Genomic DNA, 20,994 nt, shown 5'->3' on the forward strand with positions numbered 1-20,994 from the left:
TTGTACAGTTAGTAGTCGACGCGATGACGCTCAAAGAATCACTTTAATTTTCTTCTTTTTTAACCACAATATGACGTCAGTATTGAATAAATGTTGATCAACATTGATTTTATTTCTTTGTTTGAAATAATTTTCATATTTCGTTATCTTTTTGGCAATTAAGAAAAACTTGTGTATATAACTTGCGCACTAACAAAATAAAATTTCTTTCTTTTCCGGCTTTATCGTGGCAAATAATATTTTGAAACAATTTTGCGTGAAAAATTTTAAATATTTCAGTAAATTTTCGATTCCTATCAAATAGATGCAAAATATTCTAAATATTTACTCAAATGGTTGTTTTTATCAGAAAACAATTTTAAAAACGTGGTTTTCTCTGGAGAAAAAATACTCACTTGTTGTTTGCTTGAAAATCAGATCAGAAAGAAAGTTTGAGCGCGTCGTTGATCCGTTCTGCATTTGCATAGATGCGCTCCCCTTTACACATAAACAACAACATCAATCGTATGATACATACACTTCGTCGTGTACGAAAAAGCGGAGAAGGAGAAGAGAACTGTTCTATTCCCCCCGCTTTAACCTAGCTATGTGTTGAGGTGCAAATGACTTTTTTGCGTGAAGTCTGATATAAAAGAAGTTCTATTTACTCTTTTTAAATTTATATAAACTTTTCCAGGCGAAGTAAAAAAACTGACATATATTTGCTTCAACCGTATATTTTTTGTGAGTACACAGGTAATACGTAAATATATGAATGATATAGGTAATATCTTATATTAGCATAACCTTTCTGCAAAAAATTAAGAAAACGATTACCAATCACGCCGACAAAGATACAATGAATTTTTCACTATAACTGACTTCAGATTAACGTTTTTATAATAAGCGTATATGGGAACTTCCACAGAAAAGTCTACCTTAACCGAAAACCTAGACTATGATTAAACAAAAAAAATTGCTTGATTTATTAAAGAAAACTATTCAAATATCATAAAAGTAATATTTTCAAAATTTTCCTTAATTGCGTTCTTGAGTTATCGGAACACAAATTTCATGTTCACTTGGTGATCAGTTTTTTTATTTACAAGAGCGTTTTCTCTTTGCTGTTTAAATTTCTAAGAGTAACTCTACAATTCAACTCTAATAGCTACAATTTGGCAATAACAACAACTAGGCGTAAAACCAATGTAAAAGAGCAGTGACGCTTCAATTAACGGTAAATTTTGCATTTACTTTTAAAAGATATTCATCAATAACGTCACGCCATACAGATGCTATTTAGTCTTATTATAACTGCGCTGGCGATTGTAGATGCAAATAATTTGGTATTTTAATAAAAGTTGATAAAGTTTACAAATTAAATTAAAAATTACGCCATTTAAGCAAGGAATTTCTGTCGTATTTTGATTCAAAGCTTCGTAACGTCACGCCATATTGTAAGTAATTTTCTCGATAGGTGATAAATTATAATTCAATCATGTCTTATGTAGATGGATTCTTCGAGTAACTGTAAAAAATACTCATACTATAAGGAAAAACTAAAAACTGACCCACTGGGGCGGGAGAGAAGCCGTTTAAAAGCAAAAGAGAGGGCATCAAAGTACAGAAAAAGGTTAGAATCCAGCAAGCATAAAAGTGATGCAATAAGAAAACAAAATTGTAAAAGACAACTAGCATTTCGCCTGAGAAAGAAAAATGAATGGGCCAAAGAATATAGCCCAGAAGCCAATCAGCCCTATAAATGCAGGCAAACAATAGGAAAGGCATTAAAAAAAGCCAAAACAACTTTGCCGGCCGACCCACAGAAAAGAAAGTATATTGTTGATTTGTTATACAAAAAATATGGTACATTATCATTGAAGAACGAATCTAAATCGGCAATACAAGAAAAAAAAACAGTTTGTCGTAGACTTTTACTCAAGAGATGATATTAGTGTCCAAGCCGCAGGTAGAAAGGACACATTGATTGTCGATGGGGAAGTAGTGGTCAGGCGTTTTATAGTGATATCTGTTGCTGAGTCGTACGAACTCTACAAATTGGAGAAAACTACTAACTTCGTTAGCAAGTCTGCATTTTACGAATTGGGACCAAAACATGTGCAACTATCATGCAAGATACCACATCAGATGTGTGTTTGTAAGCCTCACGCCAATTTTGCATTTGTTTTGGAAAGCAGTGCAGATTTTATAAAATCTTTTTCATCCAACTTTGAAAAATTTCTCGAATCTGCTTGTTGCAACATTAAAAACGAAAAGTGTATGATGAACAAGTGCAAACATTGTGTTCAGGATGTAAGAAATGAATTAGTGTCCTTAAAATATTGGCCATTGATGGATGAATCTGTTAAATGGAAACATTGGCGCAAAGTTGAAACGCCACTTTTTTATTAAACGTTCCCAACAAAACTATTTCGAAAGCAAAAAAATGACATTAGCTCCGACGATCTAATTCTTCAAATTGACTTCGCAGAGAATTATAGGTTAACTTGTCAAAATGAGGTGCAAAGCGCGCATTTTAGCTACCGTCAAGTTACCATTTTCACTTGCGTTGCTTGGCTGGTTGGCGAAGTAAAATCGTACTCTATAATCAGTGACAAACTCACTCACAATAAATTCGATGTGTGCTGTTTTTTAATGAAACTTGTGGACATAATCAAAAAACATGATTCAATTATAGAAGGTTAGGTAAGTAAACAGCTTTCTCGCTCCCTCTTGACATATCGGCTCCCTTATTTGAAAACGTGTTGCTTCTTTACAAAAAAAGTACCTATTTCACAAAAAAATATTTTGAATTGTAGTAAAAACTAAACTTTTGGTGCAAATTATTTGGTCGGCAACACCGTTTCCACTTTGACGCTTTGCTTTGTTATTATTCGTTGAAAATCTTTTATCTGTTTGTAAACATTCAAGTAAGTATAATAATAAAAGCTAATTATTTTGTAAATTAATGTCATTTTTCACTATTTAGGTCGATTATGTCTTACATATGGTGATAGTCGATTATTTGGAGTCGGCTTTCTGCTGCAGAAAACCACCGGTTTGTGAATTTTCATACATGTAAGTCCAGATCAGACATTTGTAAAAATTCTTATTAAACTTTTTCATTCATAGGTTTTTATAGCAGCGTTTTTGCAAATATAACAGAGACCACCTTACATACAATACATAAACTACAGTTAGTAAGTTCTTTTAGAATATTTGCTAATAAATTGTAATAAATAAAAAGTTTTTACTTGTAGGACTTCACAGACGAGCAATTGCTGCGGAAGGTGTGTGTTGAAGAGCTAGGTGGCCCAACTATTGTGGTTTTTAGAAACGAAAGCACGTATGCGCGTATTTCTACCAGTGTCTCATGTGGTGCTACGGACAATTTCATAGGAGACATGGAGCGTGTTGTGTATGATGGTGCAAATACCTGTTTAACATGTGACGGTCATTATGTGCCTAGTACTGCTACCTCTGAAATCAATTTGACTTCCGAACTGGCTGTCCACGTCGATACCTTACCCCGTCTAGAACAATATGCTGTACGTAGATGTATGCGCAACACCTACACGAGCAAGTCCTCGCGCTTTAAGTCTACAATTACAGATAAGTTGTAATGATATATTTGTGAGTTATTTTTAAGTTTTTGGTTTACAGGTTTTTGATTTCTGCCTGAAGTAAGTGCAGCGTTCCAACACCTATACGAGCAAGTGCACCCACATTCCTCATATTTCCACTCCGATTCATTACTGAGACACGTGGTATTGATATACGTAAATTTACAAACCATCACAATTACTAAAAGTGGATTATATTACCAATATGTAAAATTTTTCGATGTATTAGTTTTAGTCTATATTAATACATTTTCCTATTAATATTAGGGACGCAAAGTATATTAAGGTAGACAAATTTTAAACTATAAACTAGTAAATTTGTAATTTTCAATTTTTTTCTTATATTTAGAAATGATCGACTGAACTTCTGCTTTCGCAATGTCTTTACGGTAACATACTATATTACATGTATCTATATGTATTGTTATGCACGAAATAAGAAAAAAAAATTAAACTTTCTGTTTCAGCTCAAACAAAAAAAAGTATGCCCCGCAAGAAAGGCTCACCAGTTGATGCATGTCTCAATTTATTTAAATCGAACGCTTTAGGGCGATTATTTACAGTCAATCCAAAACACACTGAGTGCTTTTATCTTCGACTGTTATCATTTCAAGATATACGTAAAGTGAATGGGCAACAGTACAACATATCGCACCCTAAATACAAAAGGGTCACAACTCAAAATTTTCCACACTCGAGCTTGACTTGTTTACAGTAGCACAGAAAACAAACTATGTGACATATCACGGTGAAATTTGCCATGTAAGCTTATAACATTCCTACCAAAAAAAATAATTTATTTTTGCCATATGTCATCCGCGGACCGTTTTATTGATAACGTCTCGTTCATATTTGAGCAGAAGGAACATTTTGAGTTGTGCCCCTTTTGTATTTAGGGTGCGATATAAAGACGCATGCCTTGCACTCGGCTTGCTGGAAGACGACAACCAGTGGGATTGTATGCTTGCTGAAGCTGCATTGAACTGTACAGCAATACAAATTCGTCTACTATTCGCTATAGTGTTGATTACACGCTTCCCAGCTCGAGCACAGATATTGTGGGATAATCACAAAGATTCAATGACTGAGGATATATTGCATCAACATCGTACACGGTGCAACGATCTAACGATAACATTCAGCGACGCTATGTACAATGAAGCATTGATTGCTATTGAGGATCTTTGCATTGTCATTACCAACTTATCACTCACTCATTTCGGTATGAATTCGCCAAATCGAACTGCATCTGATTTAATTAACACTGAAATGAATCGTGAACTGCAGTACAACACTGTAGAAATGGCAGCGATTGTTACTCGCAATGTCCCACTAATGAATGACGAACAAAGAGCCATTTATGACCGCATTTTGCTCGCAGTTTCAGCAGGAGGTTCTCAAGGTGGGTTCTTCTTTTTGGATGCACCGGGTGGAACTGGCAAAACATTCCTTATTTCACTCATTCTTGCTGAAATGCGATCAAATAATGGCAATCGCATTGGCCGTTGCATCATCGGGCATTGCGGCAACTTTATTGGATGGAGGCAAAACAGCTCATTCAGTATTTAAGCTGCCACTAAACATTCAAAATAACCCTGATGCAGTGTGTAACATTAAAAAACCATCGTCCATGGCAACCGTGCTGAAACAGTGTAAAATTATCATCTGGGAAGAATGTACTATGGCACACAAACATTCAATTGCGGCGTTGAACAGGACATTGAAAGATATTAAAAACAACGACAAACTATTTGGCGGCACTCTGTTGGTGCTTTCAGGTGATTTCAGACAAACACTTCTCTCATTCTACGTTCAACATACGCTGATGAGATCAACACTAGCTTAAGCACATCTCCATTGTGGCGTAATGTTGAAAAAGTACAGCTGAAAGGAAATATGCGCGTTCAAATGCTTCAAGATCCATCCGCTGAAACATTCGCAAAACAACTCTTAGATATCGATGATGGAAAAGTTGCTACAGATGAAACTGGATACGAAAAATTACCGACCGTTTTCTGCACAATCGCTGATTTGCAAGATACTCTCATTGAACAAATATTTCCCGATGTACATAGAAAGAGCTATTTAAGCAGCAAAAAATACAGACGTTGACAATTTAAATTTGAAGATACGACAGGTGTTGCCAGGGAACTTGGTGTCATACAAATCTATTGATACAGTTTGCAATGCCAACAAAGCTGTCAGTTTTCCCACAGAATTTTTCAATTCACTGTATTTGCCAGGCATGCCACCGCATAACTTACGATTGAAGGTTGGATCTCCAATTATCTTGCTTCGTAATTTAAACCCGCCACGGCTGTGCAACAGTACGCGATTAGTCATTCGAAAATTGATGAAAAACGTTATCGAAGCCAGCATTTTAAATGGCAAGTTGAAAGGTGAAAATATATTAATACCACGGATTCCTATCATACCTACAGATGTCTCAATTCAATTCAAACGAATTCAGTTTCCGATTAGATTGGCATTTGCAATGACAATAAGCAAATCCCTAGGCCAAACGATGTCTATTTGTGGCTTAGATTTGAGTACACCATGGTTTTCACACGGGCAATTGTACGTAGCATGCTCTCGTGTGGGTAAAGCATCCAGTTTGTTTGTGCTCGCTAAGGATGGGCTAACAAAAAATATTGTTCAAGCTATAGCATTAAAAGATTGATGTTGTTTGTTAGTGCTACTGTCGTAATTAATATGTGATATGTAATTTTAAGAAATAAACTATAATAACTTGAAAATATGATAATGTTGTTTGGCGTTTGTTATATTTATATTCCCTTATCGTTCATAGCGCGCCATGCCCATTTCACGCATATACCACATACTTACACACTTATAATAAGTAAGTTACTATACTTTTTGTCTACACTAGAATTCATCTAGAAACTAGAAATAATTTATAAGGCAAAACAACATTTGCGGGGTCAGCTAGTATATATATAGGTATGTCTAAAATTTTGTTTAAATGAATTGGAAATTTTAATAACATCAAGGATATACATTTTGCATAAAATCACACCATTCCGATGGAAACTTTCAATCTGGCTTAAGTAATAATACTCAGATTAAAATTAAATCAAGAAATGGTAATGTCTAGTTTAAAGTTTTGCCACTGAGAATTTAAAACGCCTATGACTGTGAAGTGTTCTAGCAAGTTGCCTACCTAAGGACCCTTGTAATATTTGTGATGCAACGACAAGTTTTACAGGTGGACTTTAAAAGTTGTAGTAAGCAGATAGGAGAGGCATTTGTACACACAAAAAATTATACTAAGAAAAAGTAGCGCAGAGTAGATAGAGATTGAAGGTTTGCAGAAATAGCACCTTGTGAATACTTACTTCTTAATATTTAAAATAAGTCATAAACTTTCAATTTATGCGGATGTCAAAAAGTTGGATAATCGTGAAACCATAAATGAAATCCACTAAATCGAAAAAGATATTGTACGAAAGGGTTGTTGGGGGAGTATTCTGCGGGGAGCTTCCTATCCAGTTAAGTTTTAGACTTCCGGACCACTGTTTTGTTTTTTTAGCGGATGTAGTAGAGAATTGGTTGCTTACTTCTGTAATTACTTTAATTACTTTAAAGGACGTGTAAATATCTATCTCGATAGCCAAGCGGCATTTAAGGCCTCGTTCTCGTTGTTTGTGCGATCCAAATATTAGGCTCGATATTAGGCTTATCTGAATCTCCGGCCACAGAGGCATGGAGGGAAATTGGGCTGATGAGCTGGCTAGACAGGGGCCATGGAGACAGGGGCCCTGGAGACAGTTTCATTGCGAATTGAGAAGATTGAGGTTCCCTTGAGAACCGGTGGTCTACTCTTGGAAACGGGTAAGTTGGAGGGCTCGAGGTAGCTTTCAAGGCTAACATAGCCACAGCTCTCGAATTTGCTGGATATCCTTGCCGGAAATTGTCCCTTAGATGTCCATGCGGTGAGACTTGGAATTGCTTCAAGTCTTTTTGCGGAAGCTGTCTGGGGGAAGAGGTGGAATCATCTTGGCACCTTTTTCTCAGCAGCTTTGTTTTCACTTAGTCGATAGCATCAGTAGCTTGATGCGGTTAATACAAATTTAATTAGCCCTTGTTGGTCATCATCCTCTAATACAAAGCTCCTTCTTCCTTTTTCCACCTGTGTGGTTCTTTTCCCTCTTTTTTCCCCTGCTTGGTATCACAATGGACGAATTTTGACTCTTAGTTCAAGTGGATACCTCGCGTGGGCATCCATTTATCCTATTCGCCCTAAAGACTAAATATATGTAGGAAATTTATTGTTTAATACCTTAGTACATATATTAAATTTACATAAGGTACTAGGAACTGAGACAGCTGTGCGTTGATTCGGACGTGCTTTTGATTTCGATCCGTATTAATAATAGATTTTCTATTGTGTTTTGTATTTAATACTGCTTAAAAGAGAAAGAGACTCACCTATAGCAATTGCAAGTGTTACAAACATATCAGCAAACAATGTCTTGTTAATAAACAATCTCAGAAATAAAAATATAAAAAAAGTGAACAAACAAATAATCAGAAGGCAAGATGAGTGTACGGGACTCTCTCACGCGGAGAGGAAAGCAATCCGCGAGTGAGCCTGTAACAAAAACGATGACTTTTGAAAGTGTGAGCACTCCGGCAATTACGGGCGCGAACTCAATGCAAAAGAAAGCAAATGAAATAGAGACATCCCACTCTATTAACTCTACAGGATTACCGCAAAGCGTAGAGAGCGTCAACCTTCATGATAAGCCGTTTAATGGCGCTCTTACAACGTGTGTGAGCACAAACGGAATGCCAACAACAACCACAACCAACTCATCATCAACAACGACATCAATTCTATATACTAGTACTGCAACAACAACCGTATCAAACAAACCATTGCTTAACATCTCCCCACCTTCTAATGTACAACCTCACGCTTTAAATGAGCAAATAAACACACCGCAGCCTCTCATAAAGAGATCACGAAACTCCCCCATAAAGTCCTCAACTTTGTCAGCCACCAATAAAAAACGAAAATCAACAACGAACTTGAGCCAAAGCAAATTACCAAACTACTGGCCAAGCGGCGATACAAAGTCCACAAATAAATTTGCATATCTTGCTATTGATGACGAAAATGAAAACGAAACAAATACACAAGCGAACAGTGGGCAGAACACTGTTCCTTATGCTCAAAATTTAAATAGCGGAAAAAATAAAAGTAATAATAATCCAGCACGAATATATGTGCAAGGTGTGGAGTGCATCAAGACATAAAAAAATGCTTTAAGTGCAATAGAAAATATCAATTTTGTCCTAAAAATCCTAAGAAATAATGAAGTACGAGTTCAAGCAAATGACTTTGGAACATACACTCAAATACATCAAATGATAAAACAAAAAGGAACAAAACGGCATACTTTCAAGCCAAGAAATTAGAGGGGGTTCAAAGTAGTATTACGCAACATGCATCTTTCTGTGGACCAAGAAGAAATAAATAGTGAATTAAGAGAAAAAGGTCATAAAATCATAAATATATTTAATATAACACAAACTTATTGAACTGGAAACAAATACTAATAACAAAGACATTTACAACATAGACAAACTAATGCCCTGCACCGTATCGTTTGACGCGCCATATCATAAAAAGATAATTGCACAATGCACGAAATGTCAAAAGTATGAACATACAAAAAATTCTCAGTTCTCAGAGGTGCCCGGACTCGAGATTATACGTATTTATATGAATTAGACATAATTGGACAGGGCCCGCATTTGCAATTTTCTCCCGGGACCCGGATATGCTCTATACGGCCCTGAACGTCTATACAAATTGTTGACAACAATGGACCCATATCAATATCTTCTGTCTATTGTCCACTATGACACTTGATAAAGACGGATCTATATGATGATTACTTTAAGACATTAGACAACATATTCATTGCTGGAGGAGACTTCAACGCAAATCATACAGACTGGGGTTCCAGGTTGACAAATACAAAGGGTATATATTTAATTAACGCAATCCATAAAAAATTGCAGGTTTATAAGTACGGGTGAACCAACTTACTGGCCTACGGATGTTAAAAAAATTCCAGATTTAATCGACTTCTGAATAACAAAAAATATTAACCATAACCAGCTGAAGCTTAAACCAAGTTATGAACTATCATCTGACCACTCGCCGATAATACTTAACTACACATCAAAAATTGACCCTATAGAGACAACACCCCAAATATTTACAAACAGGACTGACTGGGATGAGTATCGAAACCACATCTCCCAACAACTCATTCTAAGTACACCTTTGAAAACACAACTTGACATTGGGGGTAGCATCATATATTTTAATGACATAGTTCTTGACGCAGGATTCAGATTTACACCGCAGCAAAAATATAGCTCACATAACATTTCAAATGACGTTTCTATTAAGAAGCAAATCAAGGAAAAAAGAAAATTGAGAAAAAGATCTACAGACAAACAGAGGTTAAACTTAGCCACAAAAAATTTGAAGGATTGTTTATGTGACATAAAAAATAAGGAAATTCAAAAATATCTAAAAAATTTAACTCCTACACATGACAAAAATTATTCCTTGTGGAAATGTACAAAAAAACTTAAAAACCAGATAAAGCATCAACCCCCACTAAGAAAAGATGACAACACATGGGTTTTACAAATGATGAAAAATCAGCGACATTAGGAAATTATTTTGAAAATGTCCTATCGAACGATGAACATAAACAAATTGACACGATTGGTAATGTTAATACTAATACCATCAGAAAAATAAGGAAAACAAGCGCGCAAGAAGTGAATTACACAAAAAGAAGCACCTGGATATGTTATGCTGACACGCAAAGCACTTACGAAGCTACCAATTGAGGCTACATATTTCTTAGAAACGTGTTTAATGCAATGTTTCGCTTACAATACTTCCTAAAAGTATGGAAAGTCGCAGAATTCATTGCGCTACCAAAACCGGGTAAAAACCCAACAGCTCACACTTAACTTCATATCGACCTATGTATAAGCCTACTTCCGACTATATCTAAAATTGCAGAAAAACCTTTACATGACAGAATTACCCCAATACTTGACACGAAAAACATCATTCCAGATCATCAATTCGGTTTTCGACAAAAGCATTCAACTATTCAACAAAAACACCTAGTTACACAAAAAATAATTTCAGACATGGAAAATAAACGATACTGCGTTGCTGTATTTTTGGACGTCGCAAAAGCTTTTGACAAAGTTTGGCACAAAGCCCTCTAGCATAAAATTAAGACAATATTACCACTGGACTATTATTTAATTATCAAGAGCTACCTTACAAATCGATGCTTTTACATTAAATACAATGACAAATGCTCACATATTCATCCAATAACAGCAGAAGTTCCTCAAGGCAGCGTTCTACCACCCCTGCTATATGTCTTATTTACCTCTGACATACCACTCCCAGACGAAAGTAATTCAACTATAGCAACATTTGCAGACGACACAATTTTATTGCCATCTGACAAAAACCTCTCAACCGCAACAACAAAATTACAGATGTACACCAACAATGTAAAGAAGTGGTTTGACAAATGGAGTTTATAAGTAAATGAGGATAAATCTGTACAAGTAATATTTACGACAAGAACAAAGGTTGCTGCTATGCCGATTAAGCTCAACAATAAAAATATACTAATTGAAGCATCTGCAAAATATCTTGGAATCCATCAGGACTCAAAATGAACTTGGAAAGATCACATCAAATTTCGACAATTGCATTGGCTAGTAAATAGAAATTCTAAGCTCAGTATTTCCAACAAACTTTTAGTATACAAGGCGGTCATTAAACCAATCTGGACGTACGGACTTCAAGTGTGGGGAACTGCAAAAAGAACTCACATAAACAAAGTACAACGACAACAATCAAAAATCTTACGTATAATAACAATGTCCGACAGGTACACTAAAAATGATGTCATCCATACAACGTTCAATATACCATTAATCGACGAAGAAATAAAAGCGATATGAACAAGATATTTTAACGAAATAAACCAGCACAAAAACAAAGAAGTCAATACACTCTCACAACTTCAAAGAAGAACTTTACGAAGTCTGAAGAGAAACTGACCAATTGACCTATTAAATTAAATATGAATTCTCGTATGCTAAAATAACTGTTCTGTATAAAATGTATGTAATTGCTGCCCTAAAATGTAATCGCTGTATTCGTCTTGGCACTGGCCATGATGAAATATATTTAATAATTTTAATAACAAATTGTTAAAAAATGTACTAGTTGTCAGTAAGACATATGTATAATTAATGTAGGAGATAAAAAAAAAAAACAAAGTTAAGTACTAAGGGATTATTTCCAAAATATGGAAGGTATTCTCACCAAGTCGGAGACTATTCGCCCCCTCAGCGCTCATTTAGAGTTTGATGTCTCTGTTATTGTTGAAATTTGGCTTAATTCTGATTTTTGTAACCAAAGTTCTTCAAATCAAATTAAGGGCATTTCAAATAACTCTCCATAATGCTGACATCATTTTGGATTATTTCTTTATTTGCTTAAAATGTTCATAGGACTCTCTATATCTAATTGCTACGTACATTTCTCCTAGTTGTATTTGTGATAACTACAAAGCACATACATAACATAACGATAAGTTAGCTTCCAATCATCTGCGTGTTTTCGGTGATGTTAATCTCCCAAATACTAAATGGTAAGTTGGTTTCTCCGACTTGGGTCGAATACTACAGCTGAGCATGAATTTTATAGGCTAGATAGTATTTTAACTCTAAACTTCAGATAAATTATTTTGTGAATAAGCTTTATAGAATTCTCGATCTAATGTTCGTAAATCCGAATATATGTATAGTGTATCTCCTATCAATATCTCCATTCTTCAATGCCATTCACCAATTTCGCGTGTTGATTGCACCACATACTTCTACTATTGAAAGCGAATTTTTATGAATTCCCAGTCAGTAATTCAAGTGAAAAATTCACCTTCTGTTCTATAGCTGTTTCGATTTCTTCAAACTTAGTTTCAGTTTTTAGGCACTACTTGGTATAAACTGATTTCTGTGCTAGACTTACTAAATGTTCTTCAAATATTTAAATCTCAAGTGAATAAAATATGTTCAAGGTTTATTCCATTGATTGCGTCAGCATTATTATCGGCAGATCACGCGTGACTACTGTCAAACTAAATACATAATTTTTTAGTATTCATTCGAATTTCGTCCTGGTTAGACTTACGTCTCAACAACTTTTACAAATCGTACAATAGTATTACGAAAATCGAGGCACTGTTCAAAGTGTTGATCGCCCGGCCTGGCCAACTTATACTGTACAGTGATGAGGCAAATTTTTGGTTTCATGGTTAGTAAGCAAAATTGTCAGATTTGGCCTGGAGATCAACCCGAAGTCATTCAAGAACAGCCATCATTTTCAACCCATTATTCTTTAAAGACGAGGGTGGCGCTCATGTACCATAACAGTGAATGGCGAAAGCTATCGCGCTATGATAAACAACTTTTTGATACCGGAAAATGAGGCCCGTGATCTCCACAACTCGTAGTAGCGACACAAGTTGCAGACGCTTTAGTCAAATAAAAGTATGTATAAATGTGAATATGTGTTTGTGCTTCAGATGCGCAACAGGGTGCACTCATTACTTATTAGTAATAAGTTATTACCTACTAAGTAGGTATACATATAGCGCAATGCCAAACCGCAAGCGGCCCCCATCCATCCATCCGTATTTACGAGTAGAAATGTATGTACATAAATGCACATCCTTTCACCTATCTATTCATTTGTGTATCATCAGAGTTTTAATGCTCAACGACGTGTCTCGAGGTGTCGTGGTGCTTCTTCAAATAAAAAATAATAAATAATTGGCGCGTACACTTCTGTTAGGTGTTTGACCGAGCTCCTCCTCCTATTTGTGGTGTGCGTCTCGATGTTGTTCCACAAATGGAGGGACCTACAGTTTCAAGCCGACTCCGAACGGCAGATATTTTTATGAGGAGCTTTTTCGTGGCAGAAATACACTCGGAGGTTTGCCATTGCCTGCCGAGGGGCGACCGCTATTAGAAAAATGTTTTTATTAATTTTGCTTTCACCGACATTCGAACCAACGACCTCTCTGTGAATTCCGAATGGTAATCACGCACCAACCCATTCGGCTACGGCGGCCGCCATACGCGAAACAAATAAAGCAAAGTGCAGGGAGTCGCTGTTTCGCTTTTCACCTTCTTTCGCTTACACTCTCATTTTTTGCCTCAAATAAAAGTTCAGCCAAGCATATATTAGGTGCACAACTAAGTTATCGCTGTTTTTTGATGAAAATACAACTTTATTCTGAAAAAATGGTTACAAGTGAATCATTGAAAGTATTGCCCATAGCTGGATATTACTTTTTCCCATCTTTCTGGAAGATCTCGTATACCGTCGCGGTAAAACTCTTCATCTTTTGAGGCTATCCACGGATCAAGCCATTTTTTGATGTGTTCATATGAATGGAACTGCTGGAACTGGTGATAATTGGACAGCACAATATCTGGAGAGTATGGCGGGTGGGGTAGGATTTCCCATTTCAGTGTTTCCAGGTAGATTTTAACGGGTTGGCAACGTGAAGCCGAGCGTTGTCATGCTGTAGAATCATTTTTTCATGCCTCTCCGCGTATTGCGGCTGCTTCTCGCGCAGTGCTTGGCTCAATCGCATCAATTGAAGTCGATACTGATCCCCAGTGATGGTTTCGCTTGGTTTTAACAGTTCATAATAAATAACATCAACTTGGTCCCACCAAATACATAGCATAACCTTCGCAGCGTGAATATTCGGCCGAGACGAACTCATAAGGAACCCAAGTCCCCTGTTTCTGAATCATTCCCAAAACATGCAATCGTTTGGAAATGGATTGGCGGGTAACTCCTAATATTGAAATAAGTTCTTCTTGCGGATCCTCATTGAGCAATGCCTCCAATTCAGCGTCTTCGAAGGGTTTTGGCCTTCCTTCATGCGGACGGTCGTCAACATAAAAATCACCGTCTTTGAAGCGACAGAACCAATCTCAGCACATTGTTTCACTTAAAGCAGCATCTCCATGAACTTTTTGTAGCTCTCGATGCGCTTCAGCCGCCGTTTTCTTCGAATGAAAGAGGAAAATCAACACTTCCCACAAATGACGATTATTCGACACACACTCAGACATTTTCACAAAACCAAAAGTATATGATACCAAAATAAAATCACTAATGTATCGAAGCAATTTGCTTATCATATGTCTAAGCTTGGTATATGACGTTTAGGTTATGTTAGAATCGACTAGCACACACTGCTGGCGACATCTATTGACAACCAGCGGGAACTTAGTTGCGCCCCTAGTAGTATCAGCCAAAGAATTTCAGATATGAGTGCTACAGTTAGCCCGGGGGTGTATAGAAAGGACCGGTCGTTTGCGCAGTTGGCCCCCAGGCACTTGTATCGATGCTTTGGTTTGATGTATGGACATTTAGAGCTTGTTAACATTTGAAAATACGATTGTAATTTATTGATCACAGATGATGACGACCATAACGATGGCAACAACCGTGACAATGGGTCGATGGGTGACTAATTATCTAAAACTTTGTATCGGCTACATTGGGATATTTGTAGGTATAAGTGCATACTCGTACACATATGCAAATGCAAATACACATACACTGTCTCTGCCAACAGCATTGACGTTGGCCTTGTTAAAATGACTTATGAATACATAACTACATACTGGTTATTTTTTTCGGATTTCGGATTTTCATGTTGGTGCCGTTGGCGTTGATGTAGGTGTCGGCAGCCACAACTTGTTACCAGCAATTCATCTGAATTCTAATTAGCAGATGAAATTACCTTAAATTTGCTTTACGCTGTAAATGAGTTTAATCATTCCTTCGTCTGACTGCGACCAATAAGGAAGCGGCCAACAATAACTTATTAGCGTATCCAATAAAAGTTTGAAATTAAATACGCATTGGATTAAAACTCGCTATACATTAGTTTGGGAAAAAGAAATCCATTATGTTTGTTTAAAATTGTATCGCAAATGGTTTAAGCTTTAATTAAAGCTTTTGGGCGGGGCCACGACTACTAACATGCCGGTCAACTTCGATTATTTCTGTGATTTTATCGACATTTTCTTTTACATCAAAAATGCCTGAACGGAATCTACGAAACCAAAACTGCACGTAATCAGCTATTACATTATCGGCACCATAAACATCATCGGCACCATAAACATCATTTACATTGGCTTGCATTTTCGACTTTACCAAAGAAAAACTGTAAAATATGCCGCATTTTCCCTTTGCTGACTTCCATTATTAACACCTTGAACTCACAACTGAATGACAAACAAAAAACAGCAAGCGATTTTTTAGTGTGAAATATCTCCTTGAAAACGACCATAAACTTTAAATTGTTTGATCGAAACTACGAGAAATCGATCACTACAGCCATCCACCGAGAAAACAATAGATTTCTAAAGAGAATTCAGCCACGGACTTTCTTCTTTCTTCTCTTTTACCACCAATTTGCAGATATTTTTATCTTACAAAAAATCAACTAGTCACGAATCTATAGACATTGCATGGAAATATGTAGCCAAATAGGGTGCTTTACTCCAATAATTTCGCCCTAACTCCTGTGTACCTCATACATGTATCATAAATAAAAAATAAATAAATAATTGGCGCGTACACTTCTGTTAGGTGCTTGGCCGAGCTCCTCCTCCTATTTGTGGTGTGCGTGTTGATGTTGTTCCACAAATGGAGGGACCTACAGTTTCAAGCCGACTCCGAACGGCAGATATTTTTATGAGGAGCTTTTTCATGGCAGAAATGCACTCGGAGGTTTGCCATAGAAAAATGTTTTTCTTAATTTTGGTGTTTCACTAGGATTGGAACCGACGTTCTCTCGTGAATTGCGAATGGTAGTCACGCACCAACCCATTCGGCTACGACTGCCTTAATAAGAAACATTAAACAGGATGTCCGGTAGCGGATGATAAACAATTCTTTGAAGATCGAAATTGAAGGCATGAGCTTGGGAGGATTTTTGGTTTCAGAAGGATGGTGCACCACACTACATAGCCCATATCACAATTGATTTTTTGCGCGAGTTCATATCGCTTTCACGATATGAGAAAAAAGAAATATATTTTTTTATATTTTAACGCCGAAGTGCGTGTTTATTTTCGATATTCTTAAGACTAACTTGTTACAGAAATCTTATTGCTATTTATACTATTTGAATGCGGCGGTTGTTATCGCATTGGGATAATTCGTTGCTGATTGTGTATTGTTTACTTTTACTTGTAGATAACTATTTGAATGTTTATGGTTTGTTTTGGTGATACCGAATTTCTATTGTTGTTTACTTGATAATGTATATGAAAACAAGTCCTATCGGCTTGATGTTATTTACTTGATAATGCATGTCTATTGACCATGGACTGAAGTGATTAGAAAAGAAGAAAGTGAGGCCATGTCGTTAACTCCCCTCCTTCTTAAGACGTAGCGTCCTCGCTATGGTGCTGCTACAAGTTGCTGTTGAAGACGGTTCATTTCGATTTCATATAATTCTTCAATTTGCCTTTGTCTGTTAAGCATCCTTCTATTTTCGTGGTATCGGCAGAGGTGTACAATACCGTAAGTGATAACTACCAAGGTTAAGAATCCCATTACTGTGAAGAACGTAAACTGTACAGGATTTTCTTCAATAGGTATCAAAAATGTTAAGAGTTTTTGTATATTGTTGAATTTGTATATCGAACTTGAGGAAAGGTTGCGGAGTACTTCAAGTTTTTCGTTATTTTGGTTGTGTATGATTTCCCTCAGTTGTAATTGATGATTGTAATATGTGATATAATCGATGTTTGTGGATTCATTAAAATGTATCAATTTAGGGCCGGAGATATGCATATTTTCCAAGTGTGCTCGTAGTCTGTCAAAATATATCCATTCTCTAAGATGCGGAGTGGAGCATTATTTTCGTGGATTGTTTCACATTGTGCTGAGTTGTCTTTTAATATTTTTATAGTACAATTGTCAGAGGGTTCTGATTTACAAATAAAGTTATTCATATAGTTTTTACATTTAGATATTCTTTGATAATCGTTACATTTTGCGATTTTAGGGTCTAAATTAATTTTACCATGCTTATGTGCTAGAGGATATACATTAAATAGGCTACATTTAGTTTCGAGGATAGGATATTTGTATATTGCTATAATTGCTTCTTGTAGGTAACAGATATGAATATCGGCATATTCTAATATATTAATTATTGGAAGATCCAACTTTTCGTGTTTTATTAAATCGTACACATCTTTCAAATTTAAAGTGCCAGAATAACAATTATTAGTTTTTGCAAAATTTATAGTGTTCGTTATTGATTGAAGTTAATTATAAACTTCTGCTATAACAATTTTTTCGGTTATTGCTTTGGGATCGAGGGCTTCGAGTATTCTCTCGAACTGTGAATTAATTGTTCTTTGCTTATTATTATTTTCTATTAGCGTATTAAGTGTAAATTAAATTTCTACAAGGTCATCGTGGTCTGGTGTGCCAGTGATGAATTTTAACATGGAGCCAAGAAAGTTAAATGATCTTTTGGGTCTATAAATATTTGGAATGAGTTGAGTTTTCAGGGTTTCGATTTTGTTCACTAAAATTTGAGTTTCAGGTTGGTTTTCTAAATTATATGCAGATTTCATTATTCTTTCGTATGGCGCGAAAGAGAGATTAGATATGTGATACAAGAAGGTTGTGTCTTGATAAATGTAAACAGGATCTGCTTCTACTAGTACATATTTCCTATTGACTAAATCTATTATATTATCGCAAAGTACGATAGAGAAAAGTAAGGTAAATATTATTACATATACGCCTTTACTCTGATATTGTCCTTATGTATAATAACTCTTTTGTTGGTCGTTATTGTATCACGTTGTCTTTTTTGACGATATGTTTGGCGTATCTTTTTACGTTTTTTTCCCTTCTATGCGTCTTTGAATATACGACGTCTCCTTCTTTGTAGTTCAGCTGTTTCCGATTGCGGTTGTAGTATCGCAAAACTCTCGCTTGGTTTTGTTGAAAACGCTCTTTGATGTCAGGATTGATTGAAAAACACGTCCTCGGGTCTCTCGTTGGTTGCCGAATGGATTGTTTTGTTGTATTGTCGGACTGCTTCAAATATCTGTTCGTCAGGTGCCGAACTGTGTTGATGTGCTAAAACTTTCGCGAGTTCTATTATGGTACTGTGCGTTCGTTCAACCTGACCGTTTGTTGTCGAATGATAGGCTGGAGTTTTGGTATGCTTATTTGTAGTCGCTTGTATATTTGTTGTGCACATATGCCGGTAAATGTTGACTCGTTATCAGTCATTACAAACTTTGCATTTGGGTATATTTGAGATAGTATCTCGTCAACGTATTTATATGTGTTCTTCTTTGATGGTATTTATCTCAAATGGCAGAATGTGTATGTATGTATTCGCCTACCTTGTTCGGTATTGGCGCTGAACCTATTGGTTGTTTGCCGTTCATACTTATTTGTGAGGCAAATTTCGCAGTCCTGTACTTCTTTTTTACAAGCGTCACGTATGTTTGGCCAGTAGTATCTGATCGAAATTTCCCGCGCGTTATTTTTATAGTTTCTGTGAGCACGTTTGTGTGTGTCCTGTATAATTTGTTCTTGTTGTTCGGTTTCGGTGATGTCGTCCACCAATTTTTGCGCTATTACGATCGATACAGTTGAAAATGTGTTGATAATGTCATTTTCGACGTAAAATAATATTTGCTCGTCTATTTGCAGAGCATTAGTTACCTTAGGTTTAATTATATTTTTTAGTCTGTCTAGCAATTCAGATGGTGTTAAAAAAAAGCGTATGCCGGCTGTTAGAAAATATGTTTTGTGAGGATATTTCGACGAGGATCTGGTCTGACTGTTTTATAATAATTTGATTTCTAAAGGAGTTTAATGGTTGCTTTACTCGTTTGAGTTTTTGTATTGGGGAACTTTGTGCTGAATGTTGGGAGTCATCAGAATATGAAGTGTTGTTTATTTGCTGGCGGGAAAGTGCATCAGCAACAACGTTCTGATGTCCAGGTTTGTAAACAAGTTTTGCACCGTATTTTCAATGAAATTTTTCCATCTTTTTAATTTTTTATTGAGGCTTTTTTCTGATATGGAGAAGATTCAAGATTGGTGATCAGTGTAAATTGTTAAATCACCTATACCATACAAGTAATTACGTAGTTTCTGTAGTGACCAAACAATTGCGAGTAGCTCTTTCTCATTCGTAGAATAATTCTGTTCTGTTTGGCTGAGTGTTCGCGAAATAAATGGTATGGGTTTCCGGTTTTGCGATAATACGGCTCCTATAGCGTAATTGCTAGCATCTGTGGTTAATTTGAAAGGTTTATTAAAATTGGGTTGGAAGAGTTCAACCTGGGCTTGCAGTTCCTCTTTAATTTTTTCCAGCGCTTCTAGTGCAGGTTCGTCTAAGGTGATTTTTATTTTAGCGCTTTGATTTTTGGATATGCCACCGTTTTCTCCTCTGAGGAATGTTGTGAGTGGTTTGATAATGGCAGCAAAATTCTGTATGAATTTCCTATAATAACTAGCGAGGCCTAGGAAAGATCTGAGTTCCTTCAGTGTTATGGGAATAGGAAAATCTTTAATAGTTTGTATTTTTGTAGGGTCTACCGTGATCCTGTTGGCCGATAGTCCTAGCTACTAGTGCCTTTCGTAATGTAATATAGTTAGTTATAATTATATTTCTAATAAATAAATAAATAAATAAAAATTAATTATGTGCCCTAAGTATTCCACAGAGTCTTGGAAAAAGTGAGATTTCTCATTACCAAAACAAAATCACTAATGTATCGAAGCAATTTGCTTATCATATGTCTAAGCTTGGTTTATGACGTTTAGGTTATGTTAGAATCGACTAGCACACACTGCTGGCGACATCTATTGACAACCAGCGGGAACTTAGTTGCGCCCCTAGTAGTATCAGCCAAAGAATTTCAGATATGAGTGCTACAGTTAGCCCGGGGGTGTATAGAAAGGACCGGTCGTTTGCGCAGTTGGCCCCCAGGCACTTGTATCGATGCTTTGGTTTGATGTATGGACATTTAGAGCTTGTTAACATTTGAAAATACGATTGTAATTTATTGATCACAGATGCTGACGACCATAACGATGGCAACAACCGTGACAATGGGTCGATGGGTGACTAATTATCTAAATTATAGGTGCATACTCGTACACATATGCAAATGCAAATACACATACACTGTCTCTGCCAATAGCATTGAC

The 20,994-nt window shown here is 36.3% G+C and overlaps 1 long non-coding RNA gene across 2 annotated transcripts; it reads left to right on the forward strand.

Annotated features, from left to right (window-relative positions):
- Positions 1 to 2,798: 2,798 nt before the first annotated feature.
- Positions 2,799 to 4,001, forward strand: LOC128860819 (uncharacterized). Of its 2 annotated transcripts, XR_008454301.1 has the most exons (6): positions 2,799 to 2,909; positions 2,969 to 3,057; positions 3,112 to 3,179; positions 3,240 to 3,595; positions 3,643 to 3,888; positions 3,952 to 4,001. It is a non-coding gene; the product is annotated as an uncharacterized LOC128860819 (long non-coding RNA). The 2 variants fall into 2 exon arrangements; XR_008454300.1 differs by having other exon boundaries at positions 2,800 to 2,909; positions 3,240 to 3,888.
- Positions 4,002 to 20,994: the final 16,993 nt, after the last annotated feature.

This window comes from Anastrepha ludens, chromosome 4 (assembly GCF_028408465.1).
Source record: "Anastrepha ludens isolate Willacy chromosome 4, idAnaLude1.1, whole genome shotgun sequence".
Classification (NCBI taxonomy): domain Eukaryota; kingdom Metazoa; phylum Arthropoda; class Insecta; order Diptera; family Tephritidae; genus Anastrepha; species Anastrepha ludens.